The following is a 23,951-nucleotide window of genomic DNA, read 5'->3' as shown; positions in this document are numbered from 1 at the left end:
TTGGAACCCTAAGTGTCTCTTGGCATCTTTTAGGATGTCAGAGCAAGAAATACATAAAGGTAAAATGTGCATTTATATGAAACTAAAATTAATTAAAATGACCTTGAAAATACAAGCAGTGGGGAGGCTAAGATGTTTTTTCTAACCCATAAAACAAAACGAGGGAGAATAAACAAATACATCCTTTCAACTTGAACATTTAAAATAAAAAATAAAACAAATAAAATTGAGAATATAAATATTCAAAGCTTTCTCTCTCATACACACACAAAAGATACGTGCACACATACTGTGACTTGGGAGCATTTGGTGAGATTATTCCAATTCCTTTGGAGAAGGAAATGGTATAAAATTAAAATATTTTATCTTTGCTAGCAGTAATTCCACAAAGGTTTCCTTCTTGACAGATTAAATGCACTGCCTCACAGGACTGTCACATTAACAATCTTGTGTGCTTCGTTTCTGGGAATATACTGCCAAGTTTAGTCAGAGCACAAATGGAAGCAGTTCAGCTGTCTCTAAGGATTTCGCTAAAATACACCAAGATTTAATAAGAGCTTGCTGATAGTGTGAGCTGGTACCAGGATAAATCAATTTACCAAAAGAAATAATTATTTGGAAACATGGAAACACAGAGCCGTTGACTTTAGCTGTACAATGTTTCTCTAAAAATTCCTGAATAGCCTTTGTGTTTTTGTCACATATTGCCTCATACGGTATCCATCCTTTTGACAGTCAAATTCAGGGTGAGAAAACAATCAATTCTTTACATTTGCTGGTGTTAGGACCACAGGAAAGTGGGAAAATACAAAATAAAAAGATAATACTTTTTCTTACCTGAGAGAACACATGTCTAGAAATTTCTAGGTTCTTCAGAAGTTGACCATAAAACCATTCTGAAGGACCCAGATATTCTTAGAGAGATGTTCTCTCTAGCAATTTCTATATTCCCCAACATGACTATATGGTAAACATTTGATGGATGTTGATCATATAGTTCCATTGAAGGACCAAGAGATGCCTAGAAAACATTATAATCAAATTCATGAGTAATCAAATCTACAATGTTGAGTTCACAAATGTGAAGTGCCAGATGTATTTTTTTTTTTAAAAAAAATAATGCTGTACTGCAACTACATTAGTCTTAAAGATATTGAATTGAAATCAGGGAAATCTACTCTGGAAAATGTAACATAAAATGCAAGACAGAAACAACCCATGAAATGATGTTGTATCATATAATAATAATTCTGTAATCAATTCAAAGTGCTAGTCCTTATTTTTCAACCCCCATTTTTTTTTTTGGATGAGGACTTAAATAATAAGACTTAGATACCTGAGAAATTACCTTCCACTGTCATACTTTTTTATGAATGAGTAAGGTCCTATTCCAGCTTCTCCGTGGATGAATTTCACATTTTTTTTAGAAAATGCAGAAACTTTTAAGTTTTGGGCCCACATTTACAGTATGCCCATCTTCCTTTATATTCCTTTGCTGTCTCATTAAGACATGTATCTGTTCTATGTGATAGCAGCTCTCCAGAGTTTCAAGCATTAATCTTCCCCAGGATTTCCTGGTTTTTACACAACCATTTACTTGGAACAGTGGAAATGTTAAGGATTGAACCTGGGGTTTACTGCAAGCAAAGTACCACATAACTACAATATTACACTCTTTGTACTTTGCTGAAGTCTAGGAGAATGAAGTATTCTAATAGTCTATATGCAGTAACTAGGTCCTCAGAGGTGTGGATTTTTATAGGGATATGAAAACTCTTCATGTGCTAAAAAATGGAGGCAGATATAAACATTACGGCCATGAGAGGGCTCATGTTATGACTTCCAAAAATATAACACATGCTGACACCTTTTGCATGTTCATTCAGTACTTCTAGATATCTTGTGGCAGATGGAATGCCACAGGCAGTGATTATTGTTGCATACTGTAGAGATGTAAATCTTACCTTAGTTATGTCTCACATATGATGATGAAAAATTTCCCCATCAGAAAAGGTTACATTTTGGGTTATTTATTTATTTATTCATTCATTCATTCAAATATTTATATCACACCCTACATCAAAATGTCTCAAGATGGTTGACAAATGGCATTAAAATGGATCAAATAGGAACATAATTTAAATATATCTGTTTATCACTAATTATGTTTGATGAGTGAAAAACAGAATTTAAAACTGAGTGTAGCAGTACTGTTCAGGTTAAAATAAGAAAATTGTGTAATATAATGGTTTGAATATTGGACTGTGACTCAGGAGATCAGTTTTGAATCTCCACTTAGCCCTGAAACCCACTGAGTGGCCTCGGGCAAGTCATACTCTTTTAGTCTCAGAGGAAGCTAATGGCAATCCTCTTCTGGATAAATCTTGCAGTTTCTGAGTCTTCTTGAAGAGCAGTCTTATATAAAGTGAATTAAAGTTGCCTAATTAGGAGCCAGGGCAAATTGGACGTGGTTATTGGTGAGATGTCAGGATTAAAGATAGACATTTTGCGGGTCAGTGAACTGAAATGGACAGGAATAGGACACTTCACAACAGATGACCACCAGATCTACTGCTGTGGACAAGAGGAACACTGAAGAAATGGAGTAGCCTTCATAATTAATAATAAAGACACTAAAGCGATGCTTGGATACAATCCAAAAAATGATAGAATGATCTCAATTCGAGTTCAAGGTAACATCACAGTGATCCAAATATCACCCCAACCACAGATTCTGAAGAAGCAGAAGTAGATCAGTTCTATGAGGATCTGCAGCACCTACTGGATAATACACCAAAAAGAGACATTATTTTCATCACAGGAGACTGGAATGCTAAGATGAGTAGTCAAATGACAACTGGGATCACAGGCAAGCGTGGTTTGGGATAGCAAAATGAAGCAGGACATGGGCTGATAGAATTTTACCATGAAAACTCACTGTGCATAACAAACACTCTCTTCCAACAACCTAAAAGACGGCTTTATACATGAACTTCACCAGATGGTCAACACCAAAATCAGATTCACTACATCCTTTGCAACCAAAGGTGGCGGACATCCATCCAGTGAGAACAAGGCCTGGAGCTGACTATAATTCAGATCACAAACTTCTAATTGTACAATTTAGAATCAGACTAAAGAGATTGGGGAAAATACACAGACCAGTTAGATATGATCTCACAAATATTCCTAGTGAATATGCAGTGGAGATGAAGAATAGATTTCAAGGATTAGATTTAATAAATAGAATCCTAGAAGAACTATGGACAGAAGTTTGCAACATTGTTCAGGAAGTGGCAACAAAGTATGTCCCAAAGAAAAAGAAAACCAAGAAGGCAAAATGGTTGTCAATATCCGCTGGATAATGGAGGAAGCCAGGGAGTTTCAGAAAAACATTTATTTCTGTTTTATTTAATAATAATAATAATAATAATAATAATAATAATAATAATAATAATAATCTTTATTTTTATATATTTTTATATTCAGCACAAAATTCACAGAAGATTGTTTTGCACAGAAAACAGCATATCCTACACAAGAGTCCTTGTGGACAACAAGTTAAACATGAGCCAACAATGTGATGCGGCAGCTAAAAAAGCCAACGGGATTCTGGCCTGCATCAATAGGGGTATAGCATCTAGATCCAGGGAAGTCATGCTACCCCTCTATTCTGCCTTGGTCAGACCACACCTGGAATACTGCGTCCAATTTTGGGCACCGCAGTTGAAGGGAGATGTAGACAAGCTGGAAAGCGTCCAGAGGAGGGCGACTAAAATGATTAAGGTTCTGGAGAACAAGCCCTATGAGGAGCGGCTTAAAGAGCTGGGCATGTTTAGCCTGCAGAAGAGAAGGCTGAGAGGAGACATGATAGCCATGTACAAATACGTGAAGGGAAGTCATAGGGAGGAGGGAGCAAGCTTGTTTTCTGCTGCCCTGCAGACTAGGATGCGGAACAATGGCTTCAAACTACAGGAAAGGAGATTCCACCTGAACATCAGGAAGAACTTCCTCACTGTGAGAGCTGTTCGACAGTGGAACTCTCTCCCCCGGGCCGTGGTGGAGGCTCCTTCTTTGGAGGCTTTTAAGCAGAGGCTGGATGGCCATCTGTCGGGGGTGCTTTGAATGCGATTTCCTGCTTCTTAGCAGGGGGTTGGACTGGATGGCCCATGAGGTCTCTTCCAACTCTACTATTCTATGATTCTATGATTCTAAGAAACACAATTTTCTGCACAGAAAATAATATTCCTGCATGGAAGTATTTTTTCCACAGAAAATGCTGCTCCCCACACAAAATATTATCACCAATCCACAGAATAAGTGTCCCGTTTTCTGAGCCAGTCCCATGACTAATCTGGGCATGTTTACCCCTACTGTCTTCAGTAGATGATCCAAATATTTCCCAGTATTTTGAAACATTTTATTTGATAATTTTCCAAATATATTTGAATATTATGTCCATCATTTTTTAGGCTCATAGAAAGCCTACCGAAAAGGTTTCATGTGCCTATACATGAATCCATGTCAGAATATAATCCAGGAACACACAAATATTTGGAGATAGTGTTTAAGGATAGTGCTAGTTGTTAACTCCACATAAATAGTATACAACAGCATTTTTAGTCATGTCTTTCCAGCAACACAGCCCTAAATTTTCTGCTAAATACAAGTTGTGCTAAAAAGATTTGAAACAATTAATTATGAAAAAAAATCTTATATGGTATTTAGGATTTATTTCTGGGAAGGCTGGAATTTATTGCTAGAACACTGAAGTTTAATTACAATTGGTACATCATACCCATGAGACAACATTACATACACATACACACACACTGTCAGGCTATATATATCCTGACTTAAAAACCAATTAATTTTTAATTCCTCAATAAATCTTGGCACTACTCATTAAAATATAATAATTAAAGGCCTTTTGTCATAGAGAATATATATACTTTTGACACATTTTCCAAGGGAAGCAAACAATATACATCATACTTCTCCCAGGCTCAGAGTAGTAGACAGTCTGAGAGCTCCGTCCTAGTGATAATTCTTAGCTCCTAGTGGAGGTATGTTTATCTGGCAGAAATGTACCATGGAGAATTTTCTGTCTCCTCAGAAGTGTTCTATAGACAAACCCAGTACCTTTTATAAAGAATTCTCTGTATTCATAATTCTTCAAGAAGAGACAAAGATAAAATAATTTTGTATGCGGTGATTATGATAGAGTATGGTAGATAATAGACTTGTGCAAAAAAAAAAAATCAGATGATTCAGAAATCATAAGGAAATCAGAAGTTTTGTAAGTTAGAAGCCTTTCCAAAGCATCTAACTTTGGAATGCTAAGCACCCACACAAACAACTTAAGAATCCAAACTGACCCCCATAATTTTTATTACTATTTTGTAAAGCTCGGAAGGCTCTCAAAGTGCTTTTTCATTCAGTGCAAAGCAAGAAAGCAAACTAAGCTAGTGAAAGAAAGCATAGAAAAGCTAGTAAGCTACTGTCCCTGCATCTTTTGCCATTCATCTCCCTATAAATTAATGGCTTCTACGCACGAAGGCCTGATGGCTTGCTTCTCAGTGTGAAGTCAGGGAGCACTGCATTTTGGAAACAGCACTAACTTTGGGAAATGTAGTTTGGGAAGGGGAGGCATTCCGTAACAAAGAATTCAAAAGGCTCTGCCCTAAACTACATTTTCCAGAATGGACCAGAATGTGAAAACACCAATCAGGAGAGGAGAGAAAGAGAATTGTCCCTCCCCTAAACAGTCAGTTTTTATCAAAACTTTTACAAATCCCTAAAATAGTAGATGTATGAGTATTTCTGAAAGTTGCGGGGAATGAACCCCTGTTATCTTGTGTCACTGGATAGAAAATTCAAGGAGCTAGCTTTTGTAGGTTTTTTTGATGTTGTTTATAGAAATTTTGAAAATTTCCCAAAAATCTGTGGATAAATGAAACATTCTGAATTTTCATGGGCTAATAGTGGTAAATGTGTTCTACCATTGTAGCAAGTTTCACCTCAATAGCTTTAAAAATTAGAGATATATAAGCCCCTGAAGTTTCCCCAATTATAGTAATTTAAATATGTGCATGCTCAGTTTGGGAAGCAAGGAGGAGCTATATACCTGCACTAAACTACATTTCCCAGAATGTATTGGGCTGAAGCAGCCAGCTGTGGTGTTTGGAGTCACTGTCAGTCTAATAATAAATACAATTATTGAATCTGCAAAGAAGACTAAAGTAAGTAAGTAATAGTATAAATCTGTGCTAAGTTAAAGTTATGTGGTTGTATGTCATATAGACAGACAGACATTCAAAGGGATTGATGTATAGTAGAATACCCAAGAAATAATGTAATGAATTGACTGAATAAATAGAAGTATTTGGGAGAGTGTAAGGCTTCAAATTGAACAGAAAGAAAACCATGATTTTAACAAAGAATGTGCCCAAAAAGAGTAAAAAAGAATTGGAAGAATTCTTAGGAATAAAAAAATTCAAATAAAATCAAATATCTAGGGGTCACAACAGAGAAAATGCCCACTTGTTGAAAAATAACTATGAAGCCAAATGGAAAGAGATCAAAAAAGATATAGAAAATTGGAAATACCTGCATTTATCTCTAATAGGAAGAATTGTGACAGTTAAAATGAAAGTTTTACTAAAACTGCCATATTTATTCCAAAATTTACCAATCATTAGAAATGGGAAGATTTTTAATGAGTAGAAAGGGATCTGTCAAAATTTGTATGGCAGGACAAGAAACCTAGAATTAAATTCGTCAACTTGGCCGACAAGAAAAATAGAGGGTGGTTGGGTTTGCCAAACCTAAAACTTATTATATTTTAATTGTATTTTGCAAGTTACTTCTGGTTGTGAGAGAATCAGCCATCTACAAAGACGTTGCCCAGGGGACGCCGGGATGAGTCATGATCTTGCAGGGAGGCTTCTCTCAGGTTTTAGTAACACCAGAGGCATTTCAAGTGGCCAGCTACTGATCAAAGGACATTTAGTATATTGCCAAGTTTTTAAAACTTTGTTTGTGTTTTCAAATACATTGCAACTTGTACCTTCAGTTCACTTCTGACATGATAAATAAATAAATTGTATTTTAACCTAACACATACAGTACTACTGAATTGTTTTTTCGATTTTTGTTTCAAATTGATCAAAGTTGTTAGCAGCCTTGTGTTCTCTCGGGGAGAAAAATGGGGGTTAAATAAAGTTTTTTTTAAAAAACACAAGTGCAGAAGGGCAGTTGGTTCTCGCAGAAGCAGAGGCAGCAGGAGGACATTTTTGCTCCCTGGCTTCAGGTAGGATTTGGCTAAGATTTGGCTAAGATTTTAAACTGAGTGTGGGCTTGGCTCCTGTGGTCAAAGTCTAACTGTTGTGTGACTGTTGTGTTGAAAGAGAGCCAGGTACTTAAGTTGATTGACAGCAGGCATTGTCCCCTGTTAATTGAGTTTCTGGGAAAGCTTTATTTGCCAGTGTGAGTTTCTGCCAGAGCCTGATCCCAGAAGGGCAGTTGGTTCTCGCAGAAGCAGAGGCAGCAGGAGGACATTTTTGCTCCCTGGCTTCAGGTAGGATTTGGCTAAGATTTGGCTAAGATTTTAAACTGAGTGTGGGCTTGGCTCCTGTGGTCAAAGTCTAACTGTTGTGTGACTGTTGTGTTGAAAGAGAGCCAGGTACTTAAGTTGATTGACAGCAGGCATTGTCCCCTGTTAATTGAGTTTCTGGGAAAGCTTTATTTGCCAGTGTCGCGCGCGCCTGACAGCGCGCACGAAAAAGGCACCTTTACTAACTATCCTTTGCAGTACATACAGGAAACAAAGCAACATAAACAAATACACAAAGAGGTGGTTTGTTGCAGTTTGCACATAAAGTGCGTGCATATTACTTAACTGTACAAAGATCCCACTTGGCCACCACACTCACCAAGAGATGCAACAAAAGCAAAACATTCCCATCACATGCACCAGCTGTGGCATGTTCCGCTTTTTCACACAAAAACTAGACAACTACATCTGCTCCAAATGCAAACAGATGACTCTGATGGAGCAGAGGATCCAACAGCTCGAGCACCGTATTAAGACCCTTAAGGACATTCAGGCACTCGAGCTCTTCTTGGACACTGCACAACAAGCTGCTGTAGATCAGCAGCCTGCATCACACCAACACCACCAAGACCATGATCAGGAACCTTATGGGGAGATCAACTCAAAGGTAGACAACCCTCAGGCTTGGAAGGAGGTCACCCATAGAAGGAGACGCAGGACCAGGCAGCCTCCGCAGAACTCCTCTGCTCAGCTGCATTTACACAACAGATTTGAAATTCTTACATCATTAACATACAATCAGGAAACACATCTTGTGGAGGACCACAGTTTCTTAGATACCACTCAGTGGACCACCCTGGATCAATGCACAGGGGATAGCCCTGACGGGGACAGTGCATCACCACAGTCACACTTATGTAATCATGCAAATGCTCCATCCCCAATCATAGACCAGGAGCAACAGGAACATCCTTGGGAGAGTAATGGGCTCTCGGATGTATCTCAATGGATTGTCATTGATGAATGCACTGGGGATGTTGAGGAGGAGGACAACACTTTACACCTACATGATTCACTTCAACAGGAACACTCTTCAGGGGACATACACACTGTCTTGCACAAAAGGGACCCTGTCAATCCTCAAAGGAAACAGGTCTTGGTAGTAGGTGACTCCCTCCTTAGAGGAACGGAAGCCATCATTTCCAGACCGGATGGGATGGCTCGAGAAACATGCTGCCTCCCGGGGGCAAAAATACACCATATCACTCAGAGGCTCAGCAGGCTCCTAAAGCCCCATCACCCTCCCCACCTTATGTTGATTCATGTAGGTACCAATGACACCGCTAGGCATACTTTTCAAAAGATCACAAATGATTTTCGAGCTCTGGGAACAAAGCTAAAACTGTATAATGTACATGTGATCTTTTCATCCCTCCTCCCTGTTGTAGGACACGGCTCTACAAGGGCCGGAAAAATAGTACAGGTCAATAACTGGCTCAGAAAATGGTGTCAAGAGGAGCATTTTGGCTTCCTTGACCATGGTCTACTCTTCCAAGAGGATGGACTACTGGCAAGCGATGGGGTGCATCTCACACAAGTAGGAAAACATCTTTTTGCACACAGACTCACAAACCTCATCAGGCGCACTTTAAACTAGATCCACTGGGGGAGGGGAACAACAGCCTGGCGAACACTATATTACCCACGACCACAGGGACCCGCCGAAAGGCTAAACGGAGGGCTGCACAAACACAGCAAGGACCAAGTACAGAGAGCACAATAATCCCAAATAAACAGTTCGAGGGGAGGTCACAGGGGCTTACATGTCTTTACACTAATGCTCAGAGCATGGGAAATAAGTAAGACGAACTCCAACTCCTAGCACAGCACCACACATACGATGTCATAGGCATCACTGAAACCTGGTGGGATGACTCCCATCACTGGAATTTAACCATTGAGGGCTATAACCTCTTTCACAGAAATAGAACAAAGGGGAGAGGAGGGGGAGTAGCTTTATATGTCAAAAACAGTTACGTTGCAGAAGAAATGCGAGACTGTAATCCGGGAAACCAGCTTGAAAGCATCTGGATAAGAATCAAGGGAACCGGGACTCAAAAAGATCTTGTCGTGGGTGTCTACTACAGACCTCCGAGTCAGGATGAAGGACTTGATGAAGCCTTCTGTCAACAGCTGACCAAACAGGCACAAAGAAGAGATATAGTAGTCATGGGCGATTTCAATTATCCCGATATCTGCTGGAAAACAAACTCAGCCAAGAGTACAAAGTCCAACAAATTCCTCACTTGCCTTGCAGATAGTTTTATGGTCCAGAAGGTAGAAGAGGCAACAAGGGGATCAGCAACTCTTGATCTAATCTTAACAAATGTGGAAGACCTGATCAATACAGTTGAAGTGGTTGGATCCTTAGGGGCAAGTGACCATGTGCTCCTGCAGTTTGCAATACAAAGGAATGCTGAAACTAAGACAAGTCAAACACGCATTCTTGACTTTAAGAGAGCTGACTTCCAAAAAATGAAGGAATTACTGAGCGGCATTCCATGGACGCCGATATTAAAAAACAAAGGAGTTAAGGATGGATGGGAGTTTTTCAAAAGTGAAATACTCAAGGCGCAAATGCAAACAGTGCCAACAAAGAAGAAAAATAAGACAAGTGCAAAGAAGCCAGAATGGATGTCCAAAGAACTTCTAACTGAGCTAAAGCTCAAAAGTAACATGCACAAGAAGTGGAAAAGGGGAGAAATCACCAAAGAAGAATTCAAACGTATAGCCAACACCTGTAGGGAAAAGGTTCGCAAGGCTAAAGCGCAAAATGAGCTCAGGCTTGCCAGGGACATAAAAAACAACAAAAAAGGCTTTTTTGCTTACGTTGGTAGAAAAAGGAAGAAAAAGGAGGCGATAGGGCCATTGCAAGGAGAAGATGGGGTGATGGTGACAGGGGACAGGGAAAAGGCAGAACTACTCAATGCCTTCTTTGCCTCGGTCTTCTCAGAAAAAGAAAGCCATCTTCAACCTCAGCAACACGGAATGGACGAAGGATTGGGGGAAATCCAACCCCAAATAGGGAAACAAGTTGTCCAGGAACACTTGGGCTCTCTAAACGAATTCAAGTCCCCAGGGCCAGATCAGCTACACCCAAGAGTACTGAAGGAACTAGCGGAAGTTATTTCAGAACCACTGGCAATTATCTTCGAGAGTTCTTGGAGAACGGGAGAAGTCCCAGCAGATTGGAGGAGGGCGAATGTGGTCCCTATCTTCAAGAAGGGAAAAAAGAACGACCCAAACAATTACCGTCCGGTCAGCCTCACATCAATACCAGGCAAAATTCTGGAAAAGATCATTAAGGAAGTGGTCTGTGAACACTTAGAAACAAATGCGGTCATTGCTAATAGTCAACACGGATTTACCAAAAACAAGTCATGCCAGACTAATCTGATCTCTTTTTTCGATAGAGTTACGAGTTGGGTCGATACAGGGAATGCTGTGGATGTAGCGTACCTGGATTTCAGTAAGGCCTTCGACAAAGTCCCCCACGACCTTCTGGCAAACAAACTAGTAAAATGTGGGCTAGACAAAACTACGGTTAGGTGGATCTGTAATTGGCTAAGCGAACGAACCCAAAGGGTGCTCACCAATGCGTCGTCTTCATCATGGAAATAAGTGACAAGTGGAGTGCCGCAGGGCTCCGTCCTGGGCCCGGTTCTGTTCAACATCTTTATTAACGACTTAGACGAAGGGTTAGAAGGCACGATCATCAAGTTTGCAGACGACACAAAACTGGGAGGGATAGCTAACACTCCAGAAGACAGGAGCAGAATTCAAAACGATCTTGACAGACTAGAGAGATGGGCCGAAACTAACAAAATGAAGTTCAACAGGGACAAATGCAAGATACTTCACTTCAGCAGAAAAAATGGAAATCAAAGATACAGAATGGGGGACGCCTGGCTTGACAGCAGTGTGTGCGAAAAAGACCTTGGAGTCCTCGTGGACAACAAGTTAAACATGAGCCAACAATGTGATGCGGCTGCTAAAAAAGCCAATGGGATTCTTGCCTGCATTAATAGGGGAATAGCGTCTAGATCCAGGGAAGTTATGCTTCCCCTCTATTCTGCCTTGGTCAGACCACACCTGGAATACTGTGTCCAATTTTGGGCACCACAGTTGAAGGGAGATGTTGACAAGCTGGAGAGCGTCCAGAGGAGGGCGACTAAAATGATTAAGGATCTGGAGAACAAGCCTTATGAGGAGCGGCTTAAAGAGCTGGGCATGTTTAGCCTGCAGAAGAGAAGGCTGAGAGGAGACATGATAGCCATGTACAAATATGTGAAGGGAAGTCATAGGGAAGAGGGAGCAAGCTTGTTTTCTGCTGCCCTGCAGACTAGGATGCGGAACAATGGCTTCAAACTACAGGAAAGGAGATTCCACCTGAACATCAGGAAGAACTTCCTCACTGTGAGAGCTGTTCGACAGTGGAACTCTCTCCCCGGGGCCGTGGTGGAGGCTCCTTCCTTGGAGGCTTTTAAGCAGAGGCTGGATGGCCATCTGTCGGGGGTGCTTTGAATGCGATTTACTGCTTCTTAGCAGGGGGTTGGACTAGATGGCCCATGTGGTCTCTTCCAACTCTACTATTCTATGATTCTATGATTCTATGATTCTATGACCAGTTTTGCCCACTGGAGTCCAGAACTGGCAACATGGGATCATAAAATATTTAGGTTTCAGGGAAAGAGCCTGGATTTGAGAAAGTGGAATACGGCAACCTATCCTAAAGGGTGTGGGAGGCATCTTTGAAGCATTCACACAGTGTCTTTTTGGTTTACCATCCAAACCTTTCCTGAAAACCTTTTTGTTCTCAGTTGATGATACTAATAGGATTTCATCCTAACTGAAAAGTATAACTGTGTTACTTCAGTTTATCATTATGACTACAGAACAAAAATGAATTTTAAATTTTAGATACCACAAAGGTGGCATAACAAGGGCATTACATCAGTTTTGAGTGAATCATACCATGTTTGAATATATCATGATCAGGATGGGTTGACTACACTGTTTTGGTGGTGTTGCTCTGCAAAATTATGGAAGATCTGTCAAACAATTTAGGATTGGATAGCCAAGCAATTCTTCAAAACCAATGCAAAATTTTGAAACAGCTTTTGCGTGATCTTGACAACATTGAGGTGATTATTAGGCTACATGTTGAGTCAGTAAACAGAGATGAGCCAACAAAACTTAGTTTGCCTACAAAATACTCCAAAATTGCTGATTGAGATTGCAAAACAATTGCAGTTATTGGCATAGGGCTAGAATAAATCAGGCAACGTCAGATTGTTGGTGTGCTTAATAGGGACCTTATGTTGAGGTGTCTTTCTCAGTTGGGAGAGTATTGCAAAATCCAGAATGACTATTGCAAATCATTGCAATAAAGTGTAAAACATTGCCACACGATAGGAATGAATCAAGCAATTCTGGTTATGGAGGTGTTTACTAGGAACTGCAAGTTGAGTTGACTGTGCCTCATTCTGGAAGGTAAATCAGACATTGTTAGATTTGAAGTGTTTACTAGGAACCGCTTTGAAATACCCATTCTCCATGTCACACATGGATACCAAAATCAAAAGGCTTTGGTGAACAGCAAAACTCTACCTTGATGCCTACGTGGCATGATTGTTGACACCAGTTAGACCTCCAGGGGAAGAGATTTCTACAGTGGGCCAGAGCCGAGAAAGCCCTCTCCTGTGTTCTGATATACAGACTTGACTGATTGGTGGGATACAGAGTCAGGCCCACCTATCAAACATTAATCCTTGGGCAGAGGCACTCCCTCAAACATCATGGTGTAGCCATAAAGACTTTAAATGTTAAATTTATTGCACCTAGATCTTTAATTAAAAATTGGATTTTAAAAGTACATTTTGGTCTGAATTCAAGGTGCTTGTTAAGACATTTCTATGATTCTATGAAATGTCTTAACAAGCACCTTGAATTCAGACCAAAATGTACTTTTAAAATCCAATTTTTAATTAAAGATCTAGGTGCAATAAATGGGAAAAAATCCAATTAATATTTCTAAGTATCTCAAAGGAATAAAGAGAGAATAAATGGGATCCATAATTACAGTCTATAGAGAAGCTAGAAAATGTAACAGTTTTTAGAATCCTTTACACAGAATGCTACAGTATTCTAGGAATTTGAGCTTAGTTCTTTTAAAAGAAAAAAATCTTCCCCTCCCAGGCTCTGCTAATAGGCAAGAAGTGTGCTTTGCAGTATTATCTAGTTCCTGCTGCACAACACTGGACTGTGAATCAAAGTAGAGTAATAAAACAAACCAATGTCAAGACACAGGCTGTATTTCTTCTCCAAAGGAATGGTGCATTGACTCTTGCATCACATCTTGCCACCTATCTCCTTTCATCATTAAATCTGTCATTTGGCACCAGGCATAAGAGTTTCTTGATACAACCACTAATGAATTCTCAGCAGAATGTCAGGACTGCAGCAGCATCTCAACTGGAAGAGAAAGCTCTTATGGAACTGAACAATATTTGTTCAGGAAGTCTTGTCGCACAAAAAACGTGGCACAACACTTTCATCAGCGGCAGTTCACATGGTGCCCTTGTAGGGTACCCTCAATTGAATTAGGAACTCTAGAAGTAGCCTTATACCAAAGTATTTCAGGCTCTACTATTAAACAGAATCCAGCAGCCACTTCAGGATGCAGATATGGGGTGCTGGAAATGAGTGATGATGGTGATGTTTTTAACATCAAATTAGAAAAGAGGTGTCTATAGGATCCCCTGCAGGAGATGTAAACATAGCATGGCTGCTTTTGAGTGCTATATATACATAGGCATATTGGCGACAGAGTGTTGGAGAGGCTGGAATCACAAAATTGGAAGGGACTGCAAGGGCCATCTAATGCAATCCTGTATCATGTAGGAACACATACCAAAAGCATTCCCAAGAAAAATCCATTCAACCAGTCTTCAAAAACCTTCAAAGAAGGGAGTTCACTACCCTCTGAAACAGTCTATTCTACCATAGAACAGATCTTACCATCTACACTTTCCACTTAATGTTTAGGTGGAATATCATTTCTTGTAATTTGAATCCATAAATTCATGTTTTAGTCTCTGCAGTAGCAGAGCTTTTTCCATCTCCTGCATGAAACACTTTCAAAGACTAGCATATCACCTTTTAGTCTTCTCCAGCTTAACACTCCCAGCTCCACAATCTGTTCTTATAGAACAGAGGTTCTCAACCTTGTGGGTCCCCAGACATTTTGGCCTTCAACTCCCAGAAATCCTAACAGCTGGTAAACTGGCCCAGATCGTTGATTATCTTGGTCACCATTCCGTGGGGACGTTTCAATTCCTTCCTGAATACTGGTACTTTGAAGATGGTGGTCCATGCCCTTGTTGCATTGAGAATAGACTACTGCAAAACGTTCTACATGGGGTTGCCTTTGAAGACTGTTCAGAAGCTTCAAGTGGTCCATCGGGAAGCAGCCAGATTTGTCACTGGAGCAGGGTACAGGGAGCACACAAACCCTCTGCTACGCCAGCTCCACTGGCCACCAGTCTGCTACCGAGCATAATTCAAAGTGCTGGCTTTAGCCTATAAAGCTCTAAACGGTGCTGCCCCAGTTTACCTGTCTGAACTTATCTCCCTCTATGATCCACCTGAGATGTTAAGCTCTTCTGGGGAGGCCCTGCTCTTGATCCCACGCTCTTTGCAAGCGCGACTGGTGGGGACAAGAGACTGGGCCTTCTCAGTGGTGGCCCCTTGCCTATGGCTAAAATCATAGTATACAATTTAACAAAGCTTAAAATGGATGTATATTTTCAAAAGTAAACTGTAATATGTATAATTTAAAGGAAGATTTTGTAAAATAACAAAGTAAAATAAGCAGCTTTTATCTAGGCAAGCAAATTTGAGTAATGCAACTCCTTCTTTGCCCTCTCTTGCCCTCCTCTGTTTCTTTCTCCAATATCTTTTAAATAAATTCTGTATCTCTGAAGATAGTCAAAAGTAGAGCATATGTAATTTTTCTTCAAGTAATGCTACATGTCTTCGAAGTCAAATACTTAATTGATTTCAAGGCACAACACAGTCATCTGTTTCTCACACGAAAGGAAACTTCTTCCCACACATAAAATAATGCTACTATATTTAAGCTGCAATCTTAGGCAACAATTTTAGTTGGGTAATCATGTGGTGCTCCAGATGTTGTTGAACTGCATATCCTAGAATTTATCATGATTATATATGCTGACTTGAGTTAGTTCAACAACATCTGGAGGACCATGTGATCCCCACCCTGCCTAATTCCAACTCTTAGACCTCTGTCTAGGGTAGATCTACTGAATCAATTTAACTAGCAGAAGCAGTGACATACTACATTTTTACTGATTCACTGGGGACTGTTCACACTGGCCCCAAGCCCAAATTGGACTAGAAGTCCCCCCATCTCCCCTCACCCAGGTAATATCCAGTAACTTCTGATCCATAATGCAGGATCATCCCAGTTTTACTCATGTTATGATAAGTCAGAGAATACTCTGGAGTTCCAGTAAAACTCCAGAACAGCACTGTACTTTGAGGTTAGGGTGAACAGCTAGCCTGGCTATAATTCAAACCAGTCTACTATCCTCATAGCCTGGTGCCACCATCCCCTTTTCCCTGCACAACATGATCAGGCCCATGTTGCTGTCTTGTCACCATCCTTCCTTTTCAAGTGGGCATTTTTGATAATGTCAGGAAAGATGACCAACAATGCACAGGAACATTCTTCTTCAGTGCTGTGTCAGTCCAGCAGCAGCAACAGGTGACTACCAAGGTAAAGTGACAATCCAGTGGGACCAAGCCAGTTCTGGCTCTACTCAATGGTCTGGACTTTTCCCTATCACCACTGTAGGGTAAATACAAATAGTGTGACCCAGGCCCCACCTTCCTGGGGCCACTTTAGAGTATTGCTACTCCTGATCAGCCTCAGAATGTGGCATATGTAGATAAGCCCTGGGTCTGGTTGAGACTAACAACTGGATTTAGACCATATTGCTCCTTATGACCTCCAGGTCATAAGAAGTAGATGGAAAAAGAGATCTGTAATGGGTCCTGAAGAACCACTGTAAGTTGTCCAAGGTTGGATGATAACAGCAACAACAACAACAACAACTTTATTCTTGTATCTCGCCCCATCTCCCCAAGGGGACTCAGGGCAGCTCACATGGGGACTAGGCCCAACATATACAATAAAATACAATGGTAAAAAGCAATTCCAACAAAACAAATTAATACATCAACATAAAATCAACAATCTAAAAACACAGTCAATGACCAAGAGTGACAAAATTGGCACTTCAATATTCAGTCTAATGGCAAAAGTGTGGAGTTTTGGAGGTGTGTCAAAGTGGAACAGAGAAGGGTTTGGATCCATCAGTTTCAAATTATTTCCTTTTTTGGATGTACCTTTCTAGATCTGCTCTTGTCCTGAATATTTGCCTGGCACATTGCTGCTCATGATGACCTAATTCCAACTGTAGTAAACTGTAATTAACAGAGGGAAGATTTGTGAAAAGAAGCAAAATAGCAGGATAAGAGGTATAAGGTAGAAAGGAGCATCTTCCACACTGCCAAACTAGCAGAGCTTTGGTTTGGCCAGTTTCCCTACCAATGATACTCTTTCCTCATGCCTTCACCACATGTTACATTTCTTGGTTGGTAGATTTAGTTCAAGGTCTGATATCCAGGCATCATCTAATAATTGTCTTCTGGAATTTAGAAGATTCTAGTGAAACCAAGATTGTAATTCAAATAGAGCAGTAATAAGCAAAAAAATGTAACTACTGTACAACAAGTTTAATGACTGGTTGATGGAGCCCAAGTTCTAACAGAAAAACAGTCTGAAGCCATTTCAGACTGCACAGTGATATCACTATGACCTCACTTTTAACTGCCATGGCAACACCCTGCAGAATTCTGGGCTTTGAAGCTTGGCAAAGAACTAGAGTTTGCTAGCTGAAAATTATAAATATATCCATATCCAAGCTTTACACTCCAAAAAAAATTAAAAGGAGACCCCTTGGGATCTGCGCGCATCATCCGAAAATACATCACACAGTCCTAGACGCTTAGGAAGTGTTTGACTTGTGATTTTGTGATACGAAATCCAGCATATCTATCTTGTTTGCTGTGTCATACAATATCGTTGTGTCAATAATAATAATAATAATAATAATAATAATAATAATAATAATTCTTACCCGCCTCTCCTTGTGGCTCAAGGTTGGTTACAGGATAATTAAAACACATAAACATTGTAAAAATACCATAAAATACATATTAAAATGTATTTCTATAAAAGAATCAGACCCTTTATCCTACTAATGTAATCACTACCTAGAACTGAATAATTTGAGGAGAAAGTCATGGGATCATCACAGCCTTCGCTGGAAGTCCCAAAGGCATGATAGATCTTATGTCAAAAGCCCTGCCAGATCCTGATGATAGGAGTAGTTGTGATATTTAAAACATTTCAAAGTTACTGAGGAAATTGAAGTAGAAACAATGTTGTTCATCTTGTGGTTTAACAAAATGTGCTTTGAAGCATTTCCAATGGTCACAACTATGCATTCCTCTTGTGGTTTTGATGCTCATTTGTTCATTGCTTGATGAGTTGGGCTATCCTTTTTTTTCTTTTTTTTTGAAATGGCATTAATGTTTTAGATTTATATTTCAATGTTTATCAACTGACTTGGAAAAGAGAATAGAAAAAGGTTTTAAAATCTCATTCTCCATGTTGTTATGAGTTATTGGCAGAGGTGTCCATGTGGCCAGGAAGAAGGAAGGTAATTTTCATGCTGATAACATGGACCCATAGTTCTGATGTCATCAAAGGAGCCCACAATGGCCAGGAGCTTTCACAGAGCTCTGTGGACAGCTGAGTGTGGCAGTAACACGGAGGGGTAAGATGTGTGCTGCCCCTCTGAAAACTGACCGAAGAGTCAAACCGAAGGAGATTCTGGTGACCTCATCAGATGGGGTGAATTTAGCGTCCTAGGATGCTTTCACCCCATCTAACAGATGGAGCCCCATGCTGGACATCACACAATGCCGTCTGACTTCCGGAAGAGGCCTCGCCACCTACTGGGGTGAAAGCATTGTTGGACGCTCTCCCCTCAACACAAGAGGCTTCCTGCATTGTGCTGACTCCAATGGAGCCAGCACACGGCCTTGCCAGGAGGGCAACACTTTCCCCATGTGTTGGGGAAAGCATTGCCAAGAGGGAGCTGCACACAGGGCAACAGGATGCTTCACATAGCCTTTATGAATTGGCCCTTAAAGAGAATGCTTCTCTAGGAATCTCTAGTTTTGCCCAATGAGATTTTTTTATTCATGGTTTTTCATCTAATGGGTCTCTTATGCTTCTAAGCCCAACAAACATGGAGAGCTAACTGTACTCCATTCTTTTCTACTAAAATTCCGCCAGTAGAGGGGAGGGGGAAGAAACAAATAGACAAAATATTCCCCCAGTAAATGTTATTTCTCCATTTCGCACATATATACTCCATCTCTCTGTTAAGAGGAACCATCCCCAATGAACAACCTGATCTCCCCTGTATAATTTTTTCATGTAGTTTTTTTCTCAAAGGCTGCTTTCAAATTTTACTCTGCAAAAAAAAAATTCTGAGTAGAAGAGGAAAGGAAAACAAACAGCTGCTTTATTTATGATCCAGCTCCATCCTGCATCCTGGATTGATGGTGAAAAACTAGCATGCATATTAACAGCTGTAGAACAAGGTGTTCAGTGATAATTCTTGAATAGCACCCCAGGTAGCTAATGAAAAATTTAGCTAGAATTGACTTAAGGAACAATTTTGCCCAGAAAATGCTCTTGAAAAATACAAGCTAGCATGTAATCAGGTGACAGTATTGATATGTGTGTACAGGTCCAGTTTTATTGGCCAACTAGAATGAATAATAACGTTTATTCCCAGGACTCTAGGGTCCAAGTTTTACTCATGGTGCATCCTCCTTTCTTCTAGATGCTGGTACAAATTAGATTACTGTCCCATCTTTAAGTATGTGCAGTGCTTGGGCAGTTAGGGTGTTATCATATGAGTCTGATAAAGTGGAACGGAATATAAATACTGTAAATAAATAAATAAATAAACTGAAACAGGATAATAGTGCTTCTGGTTGTAGCTTGCCACAGGACATTGCCATTCTACAGTTACTGTCCTGTGGGAGATGGTTTAAAAACATTTTTTTCTAACTAAAAAAATCAATTAATATATTCTTTCCCACATACATTGCACTATACCTTCCTGTGTGAAAATTCAGTTGCAGTTTTATTCTGATTTTAGGTGGACAGGAGATGGTATAATGGTCATGCATTTGGTAGGGAAACATAGTGATACAAATGGTGATGGTGACTTTCAGTCATCACCATTTATATCACTATGGTACTCAGCTAGATATACCAGTTCTTTCCTCTGAAACATAGGAGAAACTCTGGAGACTGCATGTGGGGGTGGCCTGATGAATGTTATGCCTGAGCAGCACTGCATGTTGTGCCCTGGATAATATTCACTCCTTTGTTTGAATTAGATGAAGATTTGGGGAGGGGCAGCATTATATTGCTATAATGGTACAATGCTATAATGCCTTGGTGTCTTATATTTTCAGGGTGTATATACATTTGTGCCAAAATATGAAAAGGGACTGGGATTATGTCTTGTGGGAGCAATGGGCAGCCTGCCCAAAATTCTGTGCGTGATAGTTTTAGTTTAAATGGATACTGCAATCCCACAATGGTTCTGAAGGCGCAATCGGAAAGAAAGCAATCCCACTGAAATGGTACTTTACAGAGAGCACAGCTGTAGTGGGAGAGGAGGATAATATGATATGGCTCTTAGATACTCAAATAGCTAGTTACCATTATAGTTCCAAAACCCCCAAAGTAGGTACTTACTGTTATAGCATGATTTTAGAAGTTTTCTATTTTCCTAAAATAAAAGAAGTATCATGATTTTTCACCAAAATTTTTACTCTGCGTGTGAAAGATTGTCTCAATATATCAATATACCTGAGTGATTTATCTCCACCAATTTCCCTGTAATTTATAAATTTATGTGGGAAACGAGCTTTGTTAAGCAAAGTTCATACTTAGAGCAAGGACAAAAGGACAGGATTATTTACCATAAAGATGGCAAATTCTCCATCCAGAACCTACATTTTTCAAATGTTTATACAACAAGGTAGCAGCAATTGTCATGTGTGCAAAAACAGCTTGCCTAAAAATTCACTTCATAAATCTAAATATTTTTTCAGAAACCCTCTTACTGCCCCATCCTACCTTTTTTTTCTTTTGTTTACTATTTTACTTTATGTTTACTTTATGTTTTTCCCCTTCTTATTACTTTTATTATTCTTACTACACATTTTCCTTTTTGGAATATTGTAAACCAGTTATCAATAAAATTATTTTTAACAAAAGAATGCAATAATTTGCATGTGTTGTTGTGTGTCTTAAACTTGTTTCTGACTTATGGTGGCCCTAGGTAAAGGTAAAGGTTTCCCCTGACGTTAAGTCCAGTCATGTCCGACTCTGGGGGTTGGTGCTCATCTCCATTTCTATTTATTTTTATGTATTTATTTACATCACTTTTACCCCGCCTTTCTTCCCGAGGGGACTCAAAGTGGCTTACAATAAATAGGCAAAAAATCAATGCCTAAAAACAATGTAAAAACAACAATTCATATAAAACAATCTACAAAACAACAATTCATATAAAACAGATACCATTGCAAAATAAAATCACATTATTTAAAATTTGAAGCATGTCCAAGATTAGAATCCATTCATCCAGAATCCTCAATAAATCTTTGTACAGGTCATGTAAACTCCATGTTCTCATTCATTAAAAGCTTGCGTGCACAACCATGTCTTTAAGGCTTTCCTGAAGCCTAGGAGAGTTGGTATCTGCCGTATGTTGCTGGGGAACCGAAGAGCCAGCATTGTCCATAGACACCTCCAAGGTCATGTGGCTGGCATGACTGCATGGAGCGCCGTTACCTTCCCGCTGGAGCGGTACCTATTGATCTACTCACATTGACATGTTTTCGAACTGTTAGGTTTGCAGAAACTGGAGCTAACAGCGGGTGCTCACTCCACTCCCAGGATTTGAACCTGCAACCTTTCGGTCTGCAAGTTCAGCAGCTCAGTGCTTTAACACACTTCGCCACCGAGGCTCCTGCTGGTGTAAAGCTGAAAGTATGTGCCCAAGGTCAGCCAGGTGGATATCCATAGCTGTGTGTGGATCCAAATACTGGTCTCCAGAGTCCTAGTCCAACATTCAAACCACTACTCTATGCTGGCTTCCATAATTAAAATAACTAACACTAAACTTTTTAGCTTCAAATCTAAGTTGCAGTTCTAATTTATATCTGCAAGAACCTTTTTGGAAAGCAACTGCAGTGTAGGCAACAGTCATGCTATAGATGAGAATGCATAATTATACTAACTTGGCTCTTGTTGCTTAGTTATCCAGCCTTTTCCAGATGAGAGGGAGGTAAAAAGCATTTATTCTTTCTTGGGGCAAAAAAAAAAATGAAGACTCACCAAGCAGGTATGAACAGATACTAGGAAAGAACATTGCTGTTCTCACACTGCTCTACTTGTATTGTATACTTGAAGAATAACAGGTGGGAATCACCAAACACCAAAACCCACAACTTCTGTGAACTGCATAAAATATGTACAAAAATGCTGGGAGTCAGGGGGGAAATCTAACATTAGTAGTATAGTAGTATAGCTTCATACACAAATTATAAATACCTAGAATTATACTTTCTGTGTGCCCTTCTCCCATTCCATCCCACAGTTGAAATTACTTGTGTTTTTGCTTAAATTATGGATGCAAACATAGCTGGACTAAATGCTGTTCATGAAATGAATGAATGAATGTATTTCTTGTAATTGGAAGGGGAAACTGTGTGTACATTTTTACATGTTATTTCAGTAGCATATTTTAAATGGATGGCTTTGATAATTCTCTGTTGGAGAAAAGGATATCTGGATAGATAGACAGAGATTATAGACAAGATCCAGCTTTGTGCTGTTAACCAACACTTACATGATTATGCTCCACTATCCGTCTGTCACACAGCAGTGTTATGCAACCAACTCTTTGGGTATCTTCCAGCCTGCCTCCTTATTGTCTCATTGAACGATGAGAATGCAAAGTAACTGTTTCTGCAGCCCCAATGAATAAAGCGGTACACTGAAGGAATTTATTAATAGTTACATACTACCCAAGAATGCATATCTTTGTAGCTGGAATCCTGCTAATCAGTCCCAACTAGAATAGACCCATTCAATTCAGTGTTCAATGGAGAGTCAACATGCAAGTAAAACTAATTGATTCAATAGCTGTACTCTATATTGAACTAACAAGGATTTAAGCCAATGTGAATTGCATTATTATGTTTGGGAAACCATGAATGGAATGGGTCCCTCACATACAAAGATTGTCTACATGTGTAAAAGACCTTACACAACAACAATAGAATTACATAAATATTTTTAGCTCATATTTAGTCTTTGTGGGATGACTTATGTTGAAAAGTGTCAATGTTGTCATAGAGTCTGGCTACTTCTTGAAGTAGGTGGTATTTAGCTCCTAAAGGACTGTCTGGAGAATATTTTCTCAGGAGATGGGCATGAATTTTTGAATGGTTTCAATTTCAAGAAAGGTGGTTTTGGTTAAACCTTGTAAATATCCTGGTGACAGGAGCAGAATGCTAGGATGAGGAAAAACCTCATCTGTTGATGTTGTAAGTCTATATTCTACCTGGGGTGGTAATAAATATTCAAAAACTTGTCATCCATGATGAATGGTTTGTTGATGCATCAATGCATCAACATACCATAGCCATTGAGCAAAATGAAATTGGCCCTCTTCCACAAAAGGCAGTCTTCCTGGAGTCTTTACCTTTCCAAAAACACAATGCCAATTCATACCTTAACGTTCTTACCCTGTTTCCCCTAAAATAAACCTAGCAGAGGTTTTGCTGAATTGCTAAATATAAGGCCTCCCCCGAAAGTAAGACCTAGCAAAGTTTTTGTTTGGAAGCATGCCCAACGAACAGAATACCAGAGCATGCAGGATCAGTAAATGTACCTACCATAGTGTGTTGTACATGGAAATAATGGTAGTAACAAGAAATTCTTGATAGGATTCACAGTTTGTCTGGTTATGCTGGTTTGTGATGACAACTACTGTACAGTATATAATAAATGTTCATTTTTTGTTCAACAATAAATGTGAAATAAGACATCCCCTGAAAATAAGACCTAGAGCATCTT

Source organism: Anolis carolinensis, chromosome 3 (assembly GCF_035594765.1).
Source record: "Anolis carolinensis isolate JA03-04 chromosome 3, rAnoCar3.1.pri, whole genome shotgun sequence".
Lineage (NCBI taxonomy): Eukaryota > Metazoa > Chordata > Lepidosauria > Squamata > Dactyloidae > Anolis > Anolis carolinensis.
Note: the sequence above shows the minus strand (reverse complement) of the source record.